Genomic DNA, 10232 nt, shown 5'->3' with positions numbered 1-10232 from the left:
TTTATAATCAGATCACCCGTAACATTTCCAAAATGAATTAAATCCAATATCAACTCTGAAGCAGAGTAACTCCAAAGCTAAGTGTGTTTGTTAGTAAGCCTTGATTTCTCAGCTTCCAGCCTACTCTTGAAACTGAGTCCCTATCCCCAGTGCCCCAGATGGAGACTTTGTCAGGCCTCAGTCTCTCTCCCTTGGCTTGCAGGTTCTCTGCTTCTGCTTTGATAGTTACAAGTCAACACCTTAGTAAAGACCTACTCACTAAATTAGGGCAAGGGTCAGGCCATCCTCATGAGACCCCAAAGACTCAATTCAGTCATCACCTCTATAGTTAGCATCCTATAACTAGACTCTATTTTGAGACGCTCCATGGGAATCCCAGATCCTGCAAAGTAATTACCAGTCTACCCAGTAAACCCCAGATGGACTAATGCCTGCATTGCCATTACAGCATCTTCAGAAGAACATGCTGGGCTCTTATCGCTAACCCACCAAAAGAGGGCCACATGCAAGCTTACTCTGCACTGCTCTGTGAGATTCACCACCCTCCCTGCCTAAGGAACCTTGGGAAGTGAGTGATAGCTGCCCGTCTCCTTGCTCTGCATTGTATAATAATCACTGACTTTGTTCCACCAGCTCAGTGTCGGTGATTTCCTTGCTGTGGGACAGGTGAGCAGACCCAGGTTTGGGGATCTAAATGCTTTTCTATGTCTACCTTGTCGTGCAGCCACACGAGTCCTTGGCCGGGTTAATGGAGGCTGGAGAAGACAGAGACATGCTTGTGTTACACTTCCTTGTGACAGAGACACACTTCCTTGTGTGCCTGGTCCCAGGGGAGCACTTCTCCAGCCACAGTTGGTTCCAGTGATGGCAGTGGGTTCTGATTTGCCATTTTCACAACACCCCCTTAACCAGCCTCATCAGGTCCCTTCACAGACACCAGCACCAGCTGGTCACGTTCCCTCCTCAGAGTTCTGCACCCATGATTCCGCATCTGGACCCCAGCCTCCAAGACCGAGTCCCCTATATCATCAGCAGTGCTTCCTCCAAGGACTCTCCCCAGCTGCAGAAGCCACCCCCAAGCTTCTGAGTGTGTGTTAATTCCAGTCTTTTCCCCTGTTCCCTTTGCTCCTGGGGCAGTAACTGGTTCTTGCAGTTGAAATCTTTGTGGTATTGCAATATCATTTGTTATTGGATTTTTAGTTCTCTAATAACTAGGTAAACATTCTTCATATTACTATCTCTGGAAAAATAATCAGCATGGTGTCTCTGCCAGTGACCGGATCCTGACAGATGGTGCCATCAGGCCTCTATATTCATGGGTTCTGCATCCATGGGTTCAACCAACCATGGATAGAAAACATTTGAGAAATAAATTGCATCTGCACTGAATGTGTATAGATTTTTTTGGTCATTATTCCCTAAATAATACAATATAACAACTAAATAGCATTTATGTGGTACTGGGTATTTCAGGTCATCTAGAAATTATATCAATTGTCTAGGAGGATGTGAAGGCTGGCTACAAATGTGATGTGATTTTATAGACGGACTTGAGCATCTGCTGACTTTGTTATCTTAGCAGGGGACCTGGAATCAGTCGCCTACAGATACTGCAGGACGACTGTGATTCTCAAACTCAGCAATCTGAAAACAAATAAAACCAACAACGAAATAAGTAAAAGTACAGGAAAATTTTTAAAAGAATTGTAAATAAATACCTCTGAAAAGAATTCAAAAATGTACAGCAAAAAAAAAAAAAGTTTCTGAAACAAATTCCTGCACATAGTGAGCAGGTGTTTGGTGCAGTGGTTAAATCCCTGCTTGGGGCACTCACATCCAGTGTTGGAGTGCCTGGTTGGATCCAACTCCCTGCTAAGCCAAACCAGGGAAGATGCTGTTTCAAGTATTTGAGTCTCTGCCTCACATGTGGGAGACCTGGAGGCAGTTTAGATCTTCTGGCTTCAGTATGGCCCAGCCCTGGCTGTTGGAGGTATTTGGGGGGAATGACCCAGCAAGATGAAAGATCTCTGTCTCTGTCTTTTGCCTTTCGATTAAAATGAAAAATAGCTTTTCTGAAAATAAAAGGCTCAATACTATTGTGTAGGTATGGCTTGAATGTGCTTTCCAGGGGTTCATGTGTTGAAATTTAATCCCTGCTGAGAAAGGCAAAGAACCTTCTTGGAGAGTAAAACCTTTACTCTGGTCTCCTCAGCTCTTGGTGGCCTGGGTGAGGGTTAGGACTCCTGGAGGCACCGTGGACCTTCCTCTGTTAAGTGTGTAGCAGGGTTTTCCTAATGTCTTGAAGTAAGATATAAATGCTAAGTCTTGACCCAGAGCACACACACATGCAGACACACATCTGAAGACAAGTTTATACAACAGTTGTAACTGTTTATTTGAACCCTGGGAACTTAATGAATGAGCAGATGAGAAGGCGATTAGCAAAGAATTTTATGGACACAAGTGAAGAGACAGAAATTGCTACACCTGATAGAGCAGGCAGGTGTCTCAGGGAAGCCTGAGAGCGCACTCCGCATTCAGACTGGGTCTTTATGGCCCCCTGCTTCTTCTCCCCTCCCTGCTCTTCTGGGGAAGTCTGGGTGGGGGACTTTTGGACGTGGAGTTCCCCTGAACAAACCCCTCCACACAACTCTGGCTATCAAAGTTCTTATCTACTGCAGAAGCAAATGACTCCTGCAGTCCAGTCGGGCCAGCTGCATCCCTCCCTCAATTCAGCGAAGTCCTTCTGATATAGGACAGGTGAGGACACCTTGGGCAGGGAAGACAGCCAAGAGGCTGGGTCCTGCTCTCAGGACCTGTTTCCTCATTCCACTGCACATGAATTCATTTTCTTTAAAACTTCACATTTTCTCCAACCCCTCGTTCACACGTAGACTAATACCTAGCTGCCTTAACACAATACCTGCCTTTGTGTTCTAGTTCATTGTTTTCAATGCTGATACAGACCCACCAACTTGCTAAAGTGTTACAGCCCACAGTTAGAAAAGCACCGTTTCAGCGCAGGGCAGGGGGAGAAAGAAGAGGAAGCGTAGCAGAGGGGAAGTGGGAAGAGCAAGGGTGAGAATGAAGGCAGGGGCAGAGTGGGAGGAGCGTCTTGTGGGAGATGGTGGGAGGTTTTGCAAATGCCTTTGAGGCATCTCCTATGACATAAACCACATTCCGCTCTGTGTGGCCTGAATCTGTGTTCTCTACTGGACTCGGAGCTACATGGCAACAGGGACAATATTTCCTACCTCTTTCTGTACACATTTCCAGCACAGGAAGTCTCAGAATCAGGCAATACTTGGAGAACATCCCTCCATGAAGACAGCTTCACTTTGCAGGGGGACTCAGTCAAATTGTTCACCACCAGTCAGAATTTGCTGATGCAGGGTCACAGGCATCAGTCTCTTATTTCCTTTCTAAAATTTTTTAAATTAATTTTTATTCTATTTTATTTACATATTTATTTGGGAGGTGGAGTTACATACAGAGAGAGGCAGAGACAGAGAGAGAAAATCTTCTGTCTGGTGGTTCACTCCCCAAATGACCCCTGATCTGAAGCCAGGAGCCAGGAGCTTCTAGGTCTCCCACATGGGTACTTGGGCCATCTTTTACTGCTTTCCCAGGCCATAACAGAGAACTGGATCGGAAGTGGAGCAGCCAGAACTCGAACTGGCGCCCATTTGTGTTGCTGGCACCACAGATGATTTTTAAATTTATAATATGTAAATATAAATGTTTTGGGAAATCTAGTGCTTAATATTTACAATACTGGGTTGTTGTTTTTCCTTACCAAGATTAGTGAATCTGTTAATAAGTGAACTTAGTACAGAGTTTAATCTTATACAGTCAGGGGACTGGCGCTGTGGTATAGTGGGTAAAGTCACCGCCTGCAGTGCCGGCATCCCACACAGACGCCAATTCAAGTTCCTGCAGCTCCTCTTCCAATCCAGTTCTTTGCTATGGCCTGGGAAAGCAGTAGAAGATGGCCCAAGTTTCTGGGCTCCTGCATCCATGTAGAGGACCTGGAAAAAGCTCCTGGCTCCTGGCTTCAGATCAGCCCAGCTCCAGCTGTTGCGGCCTTCTGGAGAGTGAACCAGAAGATGGAAGATATCTCTCTCTCTCTGCCTCTGCTTCTCTGTAGCTTTCAAATAAATAAGTAAATCTTTTAAGAGAGAAAATATTTGTTAAAAAATTATACAGTCAGGGACTGGTGCTGTGGCTTAACGGGTAAAGCTGCTGCCTGTAGTGCTGGCATCCCATGTGGGCACCAGTTGGAGCCCCAGATGCTCCTCTTCCGATCCAGCTCTCTGCTATGGCCTGGGAGAGCAGTAGAAGATGGCCCAAGTCCTTGGGCCCCTGCACCCGTGTGGGAGGCCTGGAAGAAGCTCCTGGTCCCTGGCTTCGGATAGGCACAGCTCTGGCCATTGCAGCCAATTGGGGAGTGAACCAGTAGTTGGAAGATCTCTCTCTCTCTCTTTCTCTCTCTGCCTCTCCTTCTCTCTGTATGTAATTCTGACTTTCAAATAAATAAATAAATCTTTAAAAAATTATAGTCAGAAAGAACTTTTTTGGTTATTGACAGCAAGTCATGACAAAATCATTTGCTGTAAATGTGGCTTTTTCGCTCCCTGTCCACTAGAAGGCAGAACGGAGCCACTCTAGAGGGTGCTAGGAAGTGTCGCTCCCCCTCTTCGTGGAGGAACGACACAGGACCCTGCGTTGTTCTTTTGTCTGCTCGGCCCTCCCCGGGTTTGCTGCTGGTTCTTCCCGGGTTGGCTACCGTCCCTTCCACCTCCGTGGAAGGGCGGTTCCCCCTGCCACTTTCCCCACTTCCGCGGGGGAGCGGCACACCGCCGGCCGGCTCTCTCGGGGGCTGCACAGGTGTTCCTTCAGATAGATGTTCCCCTTAGATGTTCCTGGTGCATGTTGTCTCTCTCCTCCTTTATAGTCCTCTTCCACCAATCCCAACTCTGCTACCCACATGCCGAGTACGCTGCTCTCCTCCAATCAGGAGCAGGTCCTACAGTTTATTGGTTGAACTGGAGGCATCTGTGTAGAAGCTGTTTCCTCCTCTCCCAGCGCCATATTGTGGGAGAGCAGATGCATAGAATAAGTCTTTTTTTTTTTTTTTTTTGACAGGCAGAGTGGACAGTGAGAGAGAGAGACAGAGAGAAAGGTCTTCCTTTGCCGTTGGTTCACCCTCCAATGGCCGCCGCGGCCGGCGCGCTGCGGCCGGCGCACCGCGCTGATCCGATGGCAGGAGCCAGGAGCCAGGTGCTTTTCCTGGTCTCCCATGGGGTGCAGGGCCCAAGCACCTGGGCCATCCTCCACTGCACTCCCTGGCCACAGCAGAGGGCTGGCCTGGAAGAGGGGCAACCGGGACAGAATCCGGCGCCCCGACCGGGACTAGAACCTGGTGTGCCGGCGCCGCTAGGCGGAGGATTAGCCTAGTGAGCCGCGGCGCCGGCCTAGAATAAGTCTTAATTCCAGTAACTTAGTCTAGTCCGAGTTGCTCCCAGTTGCTCCCCACAGGAAGACGAGTTTTTCTTCCAGCAGATTTAGTCAAAGTATATTTTTGGTTAAGTCCCTTCTAGACTTTTCTCTCATCTAATGGAAAGTAAAGGTAAAATTGTATATGCAAATTTCAGAGCCATTTCTAGAATGCCAACAGAGTCAGTTAGACTGGAGATTTGGAGCTCTGCTCGAAAGACTAGCACCTCGTCCATCTGAGGGCTGAATCTGGGCTGCTTCTGTTGCTTTGGAGGAACAGTGGGCCACACCACGGTGCTAACAGGAGTGAAAGGTTAATCTGGGCCAGGGCCATGCCTGGAGCACCATCTCATTTAATCCTCACAGGGAGACTCCATGGTGCTGTCTCCGTTCTGTAAAATGAAAGATTAAAAGAGCGGCCAGCACTGTGGCACAGCTGGTTAAAGCCCTAGCCTGAAACACTGGCATCGCATATGGGCACCAGTTCTAGTCCCAGCTGCTCCTCTTCCAATCCAGCTCTCTGCTATGGCCTGGGAAAGCAGTAGAAGATGGCCCAAGTCCTTGGGCCCCTGCACCCACATAGGAGACTCAAAGGAAGCTCTTGGCTTTGGATTGACACAGCTTCGGCCATTGTAGCCATCTGAGGAGTAAATCAGCAGATGGAAGACCTCTCTCTCTGTCTCTACCTCTCTCTATAACTCTTTCAAATAAACAAAATAAATCTTACTGCAGTAAGAAACAACGAAATCCAGTCATTTGCAACAAAATGGAGGAATCTGGAACACATCATGCTGAGTGAAATAAGCCAGTCCCAAAGGGACAAATACCATATGTTCTCCCTGATCGGTGACAACTGACTGAACACCAAAAAGGAAACTTGTTGAAGTGAAAGGGACACTATGGGAAACGGTGACTTGATCAGCATAGCCCTGACTGTTAATGAACAACTTAATACATTATCCCTCTTAGTAGTTTTTTTGTCTGTTCTACTTAATATGACTGATTTAATTCTGTAATTAATACACAGTTATTCTTAAGTGTTGAAATTTAACTGAAATGTGATCCCTGTTAAACATAAGAGTGGGAATAAGAGAGGGAAGAGATATATAATTTGGGACATGCTCAAGCTGACTTGCCCCAAATGGTAGAGTTAGAAACATACCAGGGGACTCCAATTTAATCCCATCAAGGTGGCATGTACCAATGCCATCTCACTAGTCCAAGTGATCAATTTCAGTTCGCAATTGATCATAATGAAAGGACTAAGAGTCAAAGGGAGCACATAAGCAAGTCTAGTACCTGCTAACACTAACCGATAGAATAAATAAAGGGGAGAGTGATCCAACATGGGAAGTGAGATACTCAGCAGACTCATAGAATGGCAGATGCCCTAAATAGCACTCTGGCCTCAGAATCAGCCCTAATGGCATTCGGATCTGGCTGAAAAGCCCATGAGAGTATTTCAGGCATGGAAAGCCAAGACACTCTGGCAAAAGATCTCTGTGAGTGAGATCTCAGTGGAAAGAACAGGTCTTCAAAGAAGGAGGTACCTTTCTCTGAAGGGAGGAGAGAACCTCCACTTTGACTATGACCTTGTCTAAACAAGATAAGAGTCGGAGAACTCAAGGGGCTTCCATAGCCTTGGAAACTCATGACTGGAGCATAGGGAGATTACTGATGCCATAGACAGGAGTGTCAATTGGTAAAGTCAACAACAGGAGTCACTGTGCACTTACTCCTCATGTAGGATCTCTGTCCTTAATGTGCTGTGCATTGAGATTTAATGCTATAACGAGTACTCAAATAATATATTTCACTTTGTGTTTCTATGGGGGTGCAAACTGTTGAAATCTTTACTTAATGCATACTAAACTGATCCTCTGTAAAAAAAAAAAAAAAAGAAACTATCAACTCCCAACTTGACTCTCACTGGGATTAAACATGACAATAGGTCTGATCTGATTTCATCATCATTAAAAAAAATCATCTATTATTTTTCACTTTATGTTTCTGTGTGGGAGCAAACTGTTGAAATCCTTACTTAATGTATACTAAGCTGATCTTCTGTATATTAAGATAATCGAAAATGAATCTTGATGTGAATGGAAGGGGAGAGGGAGTGGGAAAGGGGAGGGTTGTGGGTGGGAGGGACGGTATGGGGGGGAAGCCATAGTAATCCATTATTCGTACTTTGGAAACGTATATTCATTAAATAAAAGTTAAAAAAAAAATAAAAAAAAAATCAAGAGGAGCAGGCCTTCGACCCAGTGATTAAGCTGCCTCTCACATCAGAGTACTGGATTTGAGTTCCAGCTCTGGCTCCTGATGCCAACTTCCTGCTACGGCAGACCCTGCAAGGTGGCAGTGATGGCTCACGTAGTTGAGCTGTTGCCACCCATGTGGCAGATCTGTATTGTATTTCTGGTTCCCACCCTTGGCCCTGGCTCAGCCGCAGATGTTGCAGGCATTTGGAGAGTGAACCAGTAATGGGAGCTCTGTCTGTCTCTGCCTCTCAAATAAATATTTAAAAACAAAACAAGGGGCTGGTGCTGTGGTAAAGAGGGTTAACACCCCGGCCTGAAGCACTGGCATACCATATGGGCGCCAGTTCGACACCTGGCCACTCCACTTCCAATCCAGCTCTCTGCTATGGCCTGGAAAAGCTGGAAAAGCAGCATCAGATGGCTCAATTCCTTGGGCCCCTGCACCCATGTGGGAGACCTGGAAGAAGCTCCTGGCTCCTGGCCTTGGATCAGCTCAATTTCAGCCATTGTGGCCATTTGGGGAGTGAACCAGCAGATGGAAGATATCTCTCTCTCTCTCTAACTCTGCCTTTCAAATAAATGGAAAAAATAATTTAAAAAAGTATTTAAAAATAAAAATACTATTATTATTTGAAAGACAGAGAAAGAGAAACAGAGAGACCTTCCATCCACTGGTTCACTCCCCAAATGCCCACAACAGACAGGGTTGGGCTTGGCAAAAGCCAGGAGCCTGGAACTCAATCGGGATCTCCCTAGTGGGCGGCAGGGGCCCAAATACTAGAGCCATAACCTGCTGCTTCCAGGGTGCACACTAGCAAAAAGCTGGAATTGGAAGAGAGCTGGAATTTTTTTTTTTAAGGTTTATTTATTTATTTGAAAGTCAGAGTTACACAGAGAGGGGAGAGGTAGGGAGAGAGAGGTCTTCCATCCGATGGTTTACTCCCCAATTGGCTACAACAGCCGGAGCTGCGCTGATCTGAAGCCAGGAGCCTGGAGCCTCTTCCAGGTCTCCCACACTAGTGCAGAGGCCCAAGGACTTGGGCCATCAACCTCTGCTTTCCCAGGCCAAAGCAGAGAGCTAAATCGGAAGTGGAGCAGCTGAGTCTCGAACCGGCGCCCATATGGGATGCCAGCGTTTCAGGCCAGGGCGTTAACCCGCTGCACCACAGCGCTGGCCCCAGGAGAGCTGGAATTCTGAACCCAGGCATCCATATGGGATGCAGAAGTCCCAAGCAGATTCTTACTGCTGCACCAAACACCCGGGCCTCCACAAACTTTTTGAAGTACCTTGTATGTTCTCACACTCCGCTACTTCCTCTGCCTAACACAGATCACATTGCAGAGGGGATCTTCAAGTCTGTTCCTTGTTGTATTACAGCAGCTAGCACAGTTTGTGGGAATCCCTTAAATACTTGTTGCAAGGCAAATGAATAAATGTGAATTTGACCACGAATGAATGTCATGCTGAGTCAAAAAAAAAAAAAAAAAAAAAAGCTTGTTTTTCTTTGGAGAAGACCCAGATCAACACAAAGGACTGTGGAGGTCAAATTAAGGAAGGGTTAGGTTTATTTATTTTTTTCCCCCAAGATTTATGTATTTATTTATTTGAAAGGCAGAGTTACAGAGAGGCAGAGGCAGAGAGAGAGAGAGAGAGTCTTCCATCTGATGGGTCACTCCCCAGATGGCTGTAATGGCCAGAGCAGCGCCCATCTGAAGCCAGGAGCCAGGAGCTTCCTTCAGTCTTCCACGCGGGTGCAGGGGCCCAAGCACTTGGGCCATCTGCTACTGCTTTCCCAGGCCACAGCAAAGCGCTGGATCGGAAGTGGAGTAGCCAGGTCTCAAGCCAGCACCCATATGGGATGCTGGCACTGCAGGCAGAGGCTCTACCCGCCATGCCAGAGCATCAGCCCCAAGCGTTAGGGTTAATACGACTAAAGAACAAACCAGAGCTAAACCAAGCATGCGGGGAAGATCAAAGGGATGACCAAGTCCACAACACAACAGCTGACACTGCTAGAGGTGTGAGCCCCGTTCTACAAGAGGGCAAGGTAGGGCCTTAAAGCACACAGGAAGCACGGGGACCAGCAGGGTGCCCTCTTCTGGCCAAAGATCGAGCCCACTCTGCCTGCCCCAAGTCTTCCCGGCCGAAGCCGGTTGCAAGCCGAGCAACTGGGTCGCCATAGCAACGCCCGTGAGACGCCTCAGAGCGACAACTTAAGTTCACAGTGACGTAAGCATCCGGCACGCCGGACCTCACAACAGTGGATTTCCGAAACCTTCGGTGGCCTGCCGGGCTGCCCAGGCTCGCGCCGCGGGCCACGCATGCCGCCGGTGCCCAAGCACCCTGTCCGCTAGACCCCCATTCCGTCGGGGACGGTCGTGCTCAGGTGCCTCGCCCTACAGTCTCGAGTGGGAGCAGAGCCCAAAGCCAGGGCGACGACTCTCCAGTCCACGCATTTCTAAAAGCTCGCA

The sequence above is a fragment of the Oryctolagus cuniculus genome, chromosome 4, assembly GCF_964237555.1.
Source record: "Oryctolagus cuniculus chromosome 4, mOryCun1.1, whole genome shotgun sequence".
In the NCBI taxonomy this organism is placed as follows: domain Eukaryota; kingdom Metazoa; phylum Chordata; class Mammalia; order Lagomorpha; family Leporidae; genus Oryctolagus; species Oryctolagus cuniculus.
This window is presented reverse-complemented; position numbering follows the sequence as displayed.